The sequence below is a fragment of the Rhamphochromis longiceps genome, linkage group LG3 (assembly GCF_057381845.1).
Source record: "Rhamphochromis longiceps isolate RC_006_pf linkage group LG3, R_longiceps_female_GT1.1, whole genome shotgun sequence".
NCBI lineage: Eukaryota > Metazoa > Chordata > Actinopteri > Cichliformes > Cichlidae > Rhamphochromis > Rhamphochromis longiceps.
Genome location: NC_140559.1, coordinates 38250918 through 38264091, shown reverse-complemented (window position 1 = coordinate 38264091; position 13174 = coordinate 38250918). Strand labels below are relative to the sequence as shown.

At 39.9% G+C, this 13174-nt stretch overlaps 1 long non-coding RNA gene across 1 annotated transcript; it reads left to right on the top strand.

The window, feature by feature from the left end:
* The first annotated feature begins 2539 nt into the window (after nucleotides 1-2539).
* Nucleotides 2540-4127, top strand: LOC146674511 (uncharacterized). Its single transcript, XR_014909390.1, has 3 exons — nucleotides 2540-2584; nucleotides 2967-3141; nucleotides 3358-4127. It is a non-coding gene; the product is annotated as an uncharacterized LOC146674511 (long non-coding RNA).
* Nucleotides 4128-13174: the final 9047 nt, after the last annotated feature.

Genomic DNA, 13174 nt, shown 5'->3' with positions numbered 1-13174 from the left:
AACTCGTTGGCGTTATTACATGTGTGAACGCATGAATGTGATTGTGTTTCGATAGTATCCTGGGCCAAAATCAGACCACAAAACAACAAAATCAACAATAAACTGCTGAGATTCATCGTCCAAATGATCCAATTTCACCACTCGACACAATTCTGACGAATGATCTGCATTGGTTTTTATATGTCATCTCATGATCAGCTATTAATTATTAACATCTAGACGTGTACTTTTTAAAAAAAACATTTTTCTAAGTATTTGTTATTTAACTATGTCAACTAAGATCAATGAAAGAAATCTATGAAGAAAGAGTGACATGTTTACTAATAAAAGCATGGACTATTATAATTATAACATGAACCATTGCTGTTACTTTAAATAGACATACACTTTCTTTTAAGTATCATCAGCTTTATTTCACATTGACCTCTGCTACACTGTAACCTACACTGTTCTTTACTTTAAATCCAACACAGCACAGCAGTGCTCTCATTAAACCTTTACATGACACGGTTGGTTTGCCTTAGTTTGTTTTGCAGCACATTTCATAATATGAAAAAACATGTGAAATGTACTGTCCCAAGGTCTGATTTTAAAACTTGTAAGACGACACACAGCCTGGACTTCTTCTTCCACAAATAGGCCAAAGATCATCAGACATTCTGACCACTGAAGACAAATCATATGTAGTCTGTACATATGTGTGTGTGTGTGTGTGTGTGTGTGTGTGTGTGTGTGTGTGTGTGTGTGTGTGTGTGTGTGTGTGTACATATTGTCTTGCACTGAGTTCATAGTTAAAACACCGTAGCTCCGAGACACAACAGTCTGGTTCTTCTGATCTCTGTATTTCAGGTCACAGAAGTGAGAAATAAACAATAAAATGGCAAAATTGAACTTTGTAAACTTGATTTTGTGTTACTCACTGCCCTCATCCGTTATTATTAATAATTCACATGGCTGCATTTATGTTATTCATGATCAACTGTTAATTATTAATATCCCTTTCAACTTATGAAACTACATTATGTGCAGCAGAGCAGAATTTTGAACCATTTCAACATAACACCATACAATTACACAAAGCCAAAAATGAAAGCATATGGATTTCTGCAGACAAGAATCAAATCAGTTATTGCATAAATGTAATTTGGGTTGCCATGTTGTCAAGAGTGAACTAACTAACTAAATTATGTCTTACAACAACTGAGTAAAACTTTAGATTTAATAATTAAAAATATAATTGGTACCCTTCAGTCATATAAATTATCTCCCTTCTGCAGAAATTCAGTTTCTGTGTCAGAGTCTTCTATCATGATCAGTGACCATGAACTTTAAGTTATATCAACAAACTTTTACTATAACAAAGAGCAAGCAAAGTATTTTAGCAGCCAAAACAAACAGCTGAAATGTAAACCATCTACTAGACACGATTCCAGTGGGTTATACTGGTGGTGAAACAGCTTAAACAGAGACCATTTTTTTCTACTTAGAGAAAAATGTTCTGTTTGTTGTTTAGGGTTGTTATAATACAAGTAGTTATTTACAATTTTTGTTACTTAATACCATTTGTCATCTTATGTTCTTTTTTAGATTAACTATTGATAATGTGGTGTAATCATTATTATTTTTTAAACAGGATGCCAATAAAGAAGTGTCTAAAGATAAAATTATATATATTAATATATATATAGGGCAGCACGGTGGCACGGTGGTTAGCACTGTTGCCGCACAGCAAGAAGGTCCTGAGTTCAATTCCACCATCAGGCCGGGGTCTTTCTGTGTGGAGTTTGCATGTTCTCCCCGTGTTTGCGTGGGTTCTCTCCGGGTACTCCGGCTTCCTCCCACCGTCCAAAGACATGCAACTTGTGGGGATAAGTTAATTGGATAATCCAAATTGCCACTAGGTGTGAATGTGAGTGTGAATGCTTGTCTGTCCCTATGTGTTGGCCCTGCGACAGACTGGCGACCTGTCCAGGGTGTACCCCGCCTCTCGCCCTATGACAGCTGGTATAGGCTCCAGCGCCCCCCGCGACCCCGAAAAGGATAAGCGGAAGCGAATGGATGGATGGATGGATATATATATATATATATATAATATAACACTTTTTAAGGAACTGAAGAAGTCACTTTGATCATGAGAAATCATTCTTTCCATAATTTGTAGCTATTATTTCTCTAACGTTGCTCTGCTTTTTTTTTTTTGCTTTTTTTTTTTAAAGAAGATACGTCATCTATCAATAATCAGCCTTTGGTCTGTAGCACAAACATTCCTTCCAATTTAAAGACAAACAAATCCCCCCCCCCCCCCCCCCCAATTAGAAAAACAAACAAAACAAAAACACATCTGGGAAACACTGCCACAACTAAAACTTGGATACGCAGCATTTATATATATTTTTAAAATATTTCCTTTACAGCTTGTCTTAATGACTTTTGTCTTATATACGTCTGCCTTCCCTTGGACTGTTCTGATTGGCTGTTGTTTAGGGAGGCTATTTGGTTGTGAGGTTATAAAAGAGGAAAAAAGAAATGGACTTTTAACCGACTACACCTCCACTTCATTTCCCCAACACCACATCAAAGAAAGGTAAGCCAACTGTTCTGTCTCTTATTCTGTTGCTCTACATATTCATTTAATGTTGTTTATGATTTGTCTGTCTGTGCGAGTGTGAAATAATTTTTTTTTATTTTCTAAATGTGTGTCGTCATTAGGAACAGTTGGAAGTGCTGTCATACTTTACAAGAATAATAAAAAGCAAATATGGAAAAGGAAAAATGACTGACTCAGTTATTACAAAAGTTCAGTTTTCATCAGCCCTGCGTGTTTGTCTCAATATACAAATAATAATGATAATATCAGATGTCTATGGTAACAGAATAACACAAACTAGTACTGCTGTTCATCATCCCAGCTAAATTGATTTTAAACACATTACTCGGTCAATGTTGTTTTCTTTCTTTCACTGTAGACAAAATGAACTTTGCTGTCTTGACTGCCATGGTCACTGTAGCCCTTGTCCATCTGGGCACTACGAACTCTTTACCTTGTCAAGGCACAAGCCTCCGAAGTAAATATGACGAATTTATCAGAAGACACATCCTTCAAGATGAATTTAACCGAAGTCTTCCAAGAGAGTGGGAGAAGTGAGTTAAAAATTAATAGTTCCCTCCTTGTAAGGAGCAAATTAATATAATATGGAGACAGCTAAAAAAAAAATAACGTGATGATGATGATTATTATTATTTTTGTTGTCATCAAGAGGATAACTGATTTGCGATTTAACTAGGTCACGTGAAGATGTTTAATGAGTAATGTGTAATGTATCTTGCTTACTGTGTAATGGAATACTGATTTAACAGATATTTGAAAAAGAAAGACCTCTGGTGCAGAACTCCAGTGCAGTCCTTCATCGAGAGCAGAGATCGGGTGAATATCGATAGGATCTGCAGCCGAAATGGTCAACGTCTAATTAATGCCTTCCCAGATAACTTGTGTATCAGTAGTTCAAACATACTGGTACATGACATCCAGTTTGTAAATGGTTGTGAACTTAATGTGATATCACATCAAAAGCCTGTGATTGTAGCCTGCAATAATGTTGAAAACCGCTGCCGCCCTGTGCATTTTGAGAGATACCAACAGCAAATGCCAAGCAATATGCCCTGCATGTAGCCACAGTTTTGCACTATTTGATGTACTAATTAGTCAATCGGGCTTTTCAAGTATAATCTCAATCAAATAAATGAATAAATGTATCCTACAGAGCTTGCTGAATGGTGCAACTCTGAGTATCTGTCTTCCTGTTTATTAAATGTAACAGTGAGTTCCTGTTCAAATAATGTGAGTAAATGTTCAGAGTCATTATTGTCAGTCATTGCTTTCATTTTTAGAATGTTGGCTTTATTCTTTGTCAATTTGGTTAAATATTTCAACACAATTAACATAAAGAGTGAATCTTACGCATTTTTGTTGTAATTGGGAAGTCGTCATTACTGGGATTCAGTCTTGTTCTCCAAGTGCTGTGCTATAGCCAGTCTGGCTTCTATCTGGAATCCATTTTTAAGCACATGTAAAACAATTATAAAACAGTTGTCAGCTTTTCTTGTCTTTCAGCTGTTAATACCAATAAATTTTTTTTTTTTTTGGGGGGGGGGGGGGGGGGGGGGGTGTTGCAGAGCATGTCTGTAAGACCCAGTGACTATGAGTTATGAGTTTTGCATACAGCGGCATAAATTTGCTTGTCTTGCTGCAGCTGCAGGAACACTGCATTTTCCTCTGTTATAAGCTGTGTTACATGCTTAAGTAAATTATAAATGATGCTTTTCTATTTGTCTCTTTTTCTTTAACCTTTCAGTTTCACTTTTGAGGCACCAAACTTGTTTAGGACATGTCACACATTGGGACAGCATGGCAGACCACTTAATAATTATGAACATCCTGTTAGTCTTTATTATACAGGAATGTGCAAAGTCTCATTCAGACCTTCATTTCTTTATGTTTTATAAATGGAAATAAATAAATGGAATAAATGGAAAATAAAGGAATAAGTAGAAATACAGAATACAGAATACAATTCTTACTATTCATGTGTGCCCTTCCAGGCACCTGGTCATATCAAGATATCTCTACCAAAAACTTGGAACAGTTTAGTCCTGTTGTTTGAGCAGTTTTGGACCTGCCTGACCTCCTTGAAGCACTCTGTCTCACAGTATTACGGTATTACATTTAGAGGCTATGAAAAGTGAAGGTTAAAAGTACCCTCTCATACTTGATGAGCATTAGCTGTGCTTTAAAGACTTGTTTTGTATACAGTGCTGAGACTGGCGGACTCTGCAGAGTGTGTTGAATGATGCAATCAAGAGACTCCTATTCTTAAGAGAAACTTGTCTTGTTTCTGACAACATACCAGATGGCTAACAGACTGGTCTTGCTTTTTCCATGTATTGGTCACAAATTGTCAGATTCTGACTGACAAAAACCAATGGACCGAGAGACAGTCCGACTCAACTCAAGCCACAGAAAAAAGAAATAAACCATAAAATGGCTAAATTCATCTTTGTAGCTGATTTTGTATCACTCTCTCCCCTCACTTCTTATTATTAATTTTTCCCGTAGCTGCTTTTCTGTTGTTCATGATCGCCTGTTTCTTATTAATATCTCCTTGCACCTTATGTAAGTACTGCTTGTGCGAAATTGCAGATTTTTAGACCATTTCAACATAAATGATTACATAAAGCAGGAAATGTAAACATAGATGTGCAATAATCCTGACACTGAATTATTAAATAACTGAATAAAATGAAATTTGGTTTGCTATTATGGTGGCAGGAGTAAATATTATGTCTTTGTAAATCTCAATTCTGTATTACAACAAAGATATTGCTATTTAATGTAAAACTTTAAAATATATTTGCAACCGTAAATTGTCATGGTCCTCCGATCCTCACTGGCTGAATAATCTCCTCAACATGTCTTGAAGTTCTCCAGGTAATGAACTAATCGTCTGATTCAGGTGTGCTGACCCAGGGTGAGATCCAAAACCTGCCCATGAGGCCTGGAGTTCCCCACCCCTGGTGTAGACACTACACTGATTCATCCTTTGAATTTGGTACTTTTTTATGCCTATAATGGCAAATGGACAAAATATAACTTTTTTTTTTAAATAACTTTTTAAGGAACTGAAAAAGTCAGTTTGATCATGAGAAATCATTCTATCTATAATCTGTAGCTATTATTTCTCTACCGTTGCTCTGTTGTTGTTGTTTTTTTTTCAAAGAAGATACATCATCTATCAATAATCAGCTTATGGTCTGTAGCACAACCATTCCTTCCAATTTAACAACAAACGAACAACAAACGAACACCCCTCCCCGCCCCCCCCCAAAGAAACAAACAAACAAACAAACAAAAGACAAAGAAACAAAACAAAAACATCTGGGAAACACTGCCACAACTAAAACTTGGATGAGCAGCATTTATATATATTTTTTAAATATGTCCTTTAAAGCTAGTCTTAATGTCTTTTGTCTTATATACGTCTGCCTTCCCTTGGACTGTTCTGATTGGCTGTCGTTTAGGGAATGTGGTGGCAGATTTCTTTTGTCATGTATTAATCACATATTTAATCATATCACATTAGTTAAAGTAATATCACTTTCTCACTTTACCATAGTAAGAGCGCTCCTGACACCAGTTTACATGCATGTGGAAAGTTAACACAGTGAGGCCATTGTAATGGGAGACACAGATAGTGGGACTCCTTCTGCTTATCAGGGATGTAAATCCTTAGGTGACGGCTAAGCAGAAAACAAGGTCATAATTCTCTCTGTGAGGGAGAAGGTATAGCCCCCCCGTGAGAGGGGCCAACATGTGAGTTTGTGCTATGTTCTTTGTCTGTGTGTCTGTATATAAGATGTAAGGGCGGTAGCCACAATTTAGAGATGGTCCTGGTGTTTCACTGGGATGCTCTCTCCACATTGCAGTGTTTATTAAACCCACTTCAAATTAAGCTCACTGGCTGTGTTGCAGGTTATTGTTAAATTTTCCACAACAATTTGGCGTTGTCGAGCAAGGTTCCTCCGGTGAGTTTCGCTGAATCATGGGCACGCTGTGACTGGCCATCCTGAGGTAAATTGCCTCAGTCCCACCGTTGTTTTCAAAAAGGGAGAACTGCGGGGTGTGCTTCGGCGACTCACACATGCAGGAATTTTTAAGAGAACAAAGAGATGGACTGCAAAGGATTTGCAATGGTGAGCTGCTTTGATTTGGGCAGGATTTTTAACCAGACCGACGGGAAAAGCCTCGGTTCCTTATTATTGCAACAAGTAGATGCAGTGTCCTAGAAACTCAACGAATTTGGGTATCCTAATCTGAGAAATTGCACCTTGTTGCAGTAGTAAGTGCAGGATCTTAGAAGTTCAATAATTTGGGCGTTCTAGTGTATGGTATTTTAGCACTTTTGCACCAGTGAAAAAAGGCAGAAAGGCTGAACAGCGGACACGCTTGTTCGTACAAAGGATGCTGAACTCAGCAAAACGGCTACTGGAGCTGTGGGAGGCATTCCTCTACGTGGTCTGGTTGAAAACTCCAAGTGTGTGGAAGATGGTTGTGTGATAGAAAGAGATGTTGACATGGATAAGAGCTTTTTGTTTGTAGTTTTTTTGTTTTGTTTAGTTTTGTTTTTTGTTTTGGATGGGCCACTGGGAGGGAAACCTCAGGAATACAACGTCTGATTTCAGGACTGTTGTAGGAAGGACTCTGTCCTTAGTTTATGGTGTTTGACACTTTTGCACCAGAAGGAAAAGGCCGGACAGTGAACGCGCTTGTCCACAAAGCTGAGCCCACCAGTACAGCCAGTGAGGCCGTGGGAGGCATCCCTCCAGGTGGTCCGGGCAAATACAGGTTTTGATTGTATGATTTTTTTTTTATTTATTTGTTTATTTTCTTTCAGAAATGTGGGAAAGAATACATGCAGAATGAAGTGTGTAGAAACTGAGGAATGCAGTGAAGAGAAGTGTGGGTGATTAGACATGCCGTGGGTGTGTGTATAACAGAGAGTGATGTGTTAAAATGTGGATAGAAAATAAGAGAGGGAAAGTGTTAATAAGTAGTGATGAAAATGATATTAAATAAATGTTTTAGTGTGTTTGTACAGGTGGCTACAGAACTGGATCAACGTCCTCCACAAGCACAGCAGCCAGAGCAAAATGATAGCTTAACATAATTGGAACCGCATCCAGCCGTGTTTTGGCTGAATATTACACAGCTTCACTCCATTTACATCTTAACCTGAAGAACAAGCTTCGAGCACAATCAATCTCTCCCTGAAGACAAAATGCAGTTCGAGAGCAACAGTGTCAACATCAAGAGTCAACAAGGTGAACAGACAGCAATACTGCCCTAAACCCTAAACCCTGCTAGGCTACACCCTAAAGGGTTCAGCATCATGTAGAAATACCATGGAAGCATGCGCTCCTGATCACAAGCTGGGAGGTTCACCTGCGACATCATTGTGTGTGAATGGACTTGAGAAGACTGTGAGTTTCACATTTGCCATACTGGGAGTTGAAATGGCAAAGGAAGAGACTGAAAAGAGTGAAAGACAAAAGGCAAAGAAGAACGGCCCACTGGACTCTGACATGCCACAACTGTGAACTGCTGCAGACGCAGGAGAGAGACAGAAGCTTTGAGTAGTGGGGAGAAGAGAGCATGGAGTAAAAATGAAGGCTGTTGTTGTTAATGTGAGAACACATGAGAATTGGGTTGGAAAACTGTGGCGGGCTGTGTTGTGGAGGTTTGAGAAAGAGTCCTTAGGATCCCAACAAAGGTAAAAATAAAACACACACAAACACACATAAACAGAGAAACGTGAAGGAAAGGCAGCTTTAAAAATGTGTGAGGTGACTCTCAGAGTGATGAACAGGTTGTTCACAACATTCCCGCATATGTGTGAGATATGCAGTGTGAGTGAAACTGTGGGATAAAAGCTGCTCATTTAGAGCTGAAAATAATTCAGGACGAGTCCCAACAGGTGAGAGAAGAGCGGCTGCAGGATGACTCCACACTTCAGTCAGTGGAACAAAGAGTCTGGTGCTTCGAGTGGGAGACAACCTGCTGAGTGAGGACCAGCTTTTACAACGGTTAAAGTTTTGAGATCTTTTTATGGGAGGGAAAAAACTGTTTAAGCTGAAACTGTCGGGGCTAGCGGGTTGGACTCAAGCGCAGGCAGCAGGTTGCGTTCAGTCTTTTCGTTTTATTAAACACCAGGTGCTATTTACAAAAGTGAGGGATTGGGGAAGGGCTTCCACAGGTCCACGGGCAGAAGAGGAAAGGGACGGACGCTCCAAACTCACGGGTTCTCAGCCGCTCCTCACACTGTGCTCTTGCTCGCAGCTCACTCACGCTCAATTCCCCAGATTGCGAGGAAACAGGAGAGTGGTGATAAGCTACAGGTGATTGAATAGTGACAGGTGTGCATGCCAGGGGCAGGAGCCCAAAGAGAGCTCTGCCCCGGCCGAGTGCTGCAGGAGCAGGAGGGAGGGGAAATGAAAACAAAACAAAAACACATGTAGCCTAGCAGGGCTGGCCGGGAAAACACAGGGACCATGACAGAAACTGGTTTCTGTTACAGGGCTAGTTGTAAACAATGATCTGTTACACCCAGATTCTGAATTCATGCCAGCACTGAAAAACAAGCACAGATCCAGAAAGGCTGCCTCGTAAAAACGTGAATACAAACAGAATACAATGATTTATAAATCAGATAAATTCACATTTATTCACAGTAGAACACAGAAAATATGTCAGATATTTAAACTGAGAGCTCGTTTTGAACTTGATGGGAGCAGCATTGTTCAATAAAAGGCAATGATGGGGCCAAAGCTGCAGAGAAATTATTTTCCAGTCGGCTCTTTACGAACCCACGGTTGGTCGAATGGGATATAATAATATTTTGGGGTGACTACTGGTTAGGGTGACAAACTGTCCTTTTTTTCCCCGGACATGTCCACTTTTCACATCCTGTCCGGGGCGTCCAGGGGAATTTTCGAGATTGATGAAAATGTCCGGGTTTTCCTATAGTCCGACAGAGGACCCTTGTGTCATCCCCGAACTGCTGCTTTGTGAGCGCTTGTTCTGCACTCACAGACGGGACAGACCGTGTACTGGTAATCTTTCTTATGCAGATGAGGCATTATTTCTTCAACATTATTATTCCAGAGGCTTTTAAGTTGGGTTTTTTTTGGGGTTTTTTGCGGGGGGGGGGGGGACTTGCGTTCGTTGACTTGTAAAAACCGATGTGACATTTTTCGTCCACACGCGTTTCAAATAACCTAAAACGGAGATTTCTTAAAAATCCTGCCAGGTTGGAGATTTTCGAAAACTTAGTTTTTGCCTTTATGCGTGGACGAGGAAAACTGAGTTTGTCACGCAATGTCAAAGGTGCCTTTTTTCACAATCTGCGCCATGTTACTGTTTACATGAGATGAATTTCTCCAATCGCGGATAGAGACAAAATACTGTTACTGTTAATGTGACTATCTTCAGGTTTTACACGCTTACATATAAACACGCAGTTACTGTCCCTTCATTTAGAAAGGCAGAGGCGTCACGATGTGATTATTTTACGTGTAGTTTTTTTTGTCCTCTGATAATGTTCAACATTGCTATCAATACATTTTTCAAAAAATGCCTCTCTGTGCAAAATTGGTTTAAAAACATAAACAACTGTGGGATCCATCATTTGGACAGGTGGAACCAATCTTGGCAAGATCAGCCTGATATTATTTGTATCCCACTTTAACTTTACTGAATAAAGAGCTAACATCTCCAAAATGGATTAGAGTAGTTAGTCATTCTAAGAAGTGTTTGTGAGCTAAAAGTCAAGAATGTAGGATACTGTTTGTCTGTGATTGGGAGATCCCAGTGCGTGCTCCCGGCGCAGGGGAAAGTAAATCTGTCAGAGACCTACCTTTGCAGTTGTGCAGTTGAAGCTAAAGGGAAGAAATGCTTTACCACATTTTCTAGTCTTTGGCGATGCTTCATCCTCTGCTTTGCATTTGTGTGGGAGCCCCGTCGAAAACCTGTCAATTATGCTAGCAGTGTCTAGTCGTTCTATTACCCCCCCCCCCCCCCCCCCCCCCCCCACCGCCCTAAGTGTCCTCTTTTTTGAAAAACAAAATATGGTCACCCTACTACTGGTCCAATTTTATTAGCCGGATGGAAGTCCAGTCTGACCGCACTGGCAGGGACCTCATTAGGTCAGTATTTCACCAGAGCACATGGAAAAAGTGGATGGTGCTGTCACTTGGTGTTGGCTCTCTCTGTGGTACAGTATCACTTCCTGTTCCTGTTCCAACACACAGTGGTGTTTTTGCTGATCTGTGTAGCAAAATTAATTGAAAACCTATTGATAACTTCTTGTTTCCTCTTGTGATCTTTGTTACTCCCCTCAAGTTTTAATAAAGCTCAACTTGTTAATTAGACACACCCTTAACACACGCTGCAGTACTAACAAGGATTTCATCAGATAAAACATGATTCATACAAACTGACTTCTGTGGATGATCAGTAAGAAAGTCTCCAGTTAATAATTAATTACTGCAATAAATTGTCCTCATTGTTTTAAAGTCAAATCAATGAATAAAATTCTTGCCTGAGCATCTGTTTGTTGTAAGTGATGTGTAGCTGTATTAACTGAAAGCAGCGTTGCTCCTTTGTGGCTTTCAAGCAAATTTGTGACGGTGAAGAAGAGTTGCAGTCCTACACGCCTCTTTGCAGCTCGTGTCTGTCGAACCCGGAGGCTAGTAGGCTATGTGTACATGGACCCAAAATGCATTTTTATGACATTTACACAGATTGTGAAGGCATTTAAAAACAAACATAAGAAATTTAAAAGCCAGTGAGCCCAGCACAGGAGCTGGTGAGCACCCTGAATGGTTGTGAGTGAGGTTGGCAGGACCTGTAACATACAGCATGCTCTAATGCACAGGTGTCGAACTCCAGGCCTCGAGGGCCGGTGTCCTGCAGGTTTTAGATGTGTCCTTGATCCAACACAGCTGATTTAAACGGCTAAATGACCTCCTCAACATGTCTTGCAGTTCTCCAGAGGCCTGGTAATGAACTCAGGTGTGATGACCCAGGGTGAGATCTAAAACCTGCAGGACACCGGCCCTCGAGGCCTGGAGTTCGACACCCCTGCTCTAATGGTTCTAATAGGATATTATGTTCGACATGTCTGTGAAGGTTCTCAGTAATCCAGGTCAGGTTAGAAACACCTGCTGAGAGCGTTCAAACCTGAACAACTGAATAAAGAAGTGAAAGCAAACATTCAGCTCTGTGTTTAACTCAGAAAGAGGACGTCACTTTGATTAACCTTCCTGCCTTCTTGGGACCTTTTTGTGCCACTGCTATGTGTTAAATGGCTGCCATTTCCACTGTGTTCAGTGGAATATAACCAAACTTGCCACAGGATAGTTTTTACCTGTCAATGTTAATATTCCAGTGTGAATTCCTTAAATCAGCCTAAAATGGCTGAGCAGCAGAAATCCCCACACCCATCACCCTGGGGACCATTTTCTGCCCATTGACTTCCATTATAAATGCTATTTTTCAACCCCAAATTATCATCATATGATTTTATTTTTTCTTCTTTTCTTGGATGTCAATGAAGACTCAGGGCCTTGAAGTTTTAATTTTTAAATTGCAAAAAAAATGCAAAAAAAATAATGGCAGGTCAAAATGTATGTTGGTGCCAATCTTTGGTCCATCTAAAGGCCTACTTATAATGACAATCACATATTACTTCAACTGGTTTTTTGTGGAAATATTTAGTTTCGTTTTTTGGTTTTGGGGGCTTATAACACAGGGCGCTCATGTAATAACACTGGGATTTGAAGGGTTAAAACAACGAAAATATAATTAAAACTTTACATGAATATTTCAGGGAGAAGTAGTTTTACAAGGTTGGCTAATTTAAAGTGGAATAAAATATGGATATATGGTCTTTTTATGGCGTGGCTGAGAATGGTCCCTAGGGTGATGGGTGTGAGTTTTTTAAAGGATGGCAGGAGGGTTAAAGTCCTTCTGGCAGCAGCCATCATGTCTCTGATAATAATGTGTCTGATTTTATCAAACGTTACCTGAACACAACACTGATCCTTTCACTTTATTCCTGATCAGTAAACACACCAAACCACGTTTCATAGTCAGATCAAACTGGATATTCAGCCTGTTTATTAATGACAGGTTAAAACTACTGACTCAGTTTGTTTTCACTGTTCAGATTCACTGATGCTGAGTTTAAATCAATCACACTGACCTCAGACATTCACCACAACCACACCACAAAAACACACTTACTACACTAACACATGATGTGTGTCTCATTAGCTGCCTAAACTCCCACACCTGATACTCACTGGAAGGTTACAAGGCGCAGACAACATAATGAAGCTCTGTTAGCACCATTTTACTGTCTCGCTCTCCTTTTCTCACCTTTGCAGCTTTTGTCTTTGTAACAGCTGTTCTCTTACTCATCTGCCCCCTCCTGCTTCTTGGTGTGTGTGTGTGTGTGTGTGTGTGTACATGTTTACATATCTCTGTGGGGAACAAGAGCCCTTATGGGGATAAAATGGAGTTTGAAGGCATTTTTGTTTTCGTGTCAGGGTTACGGTGAGG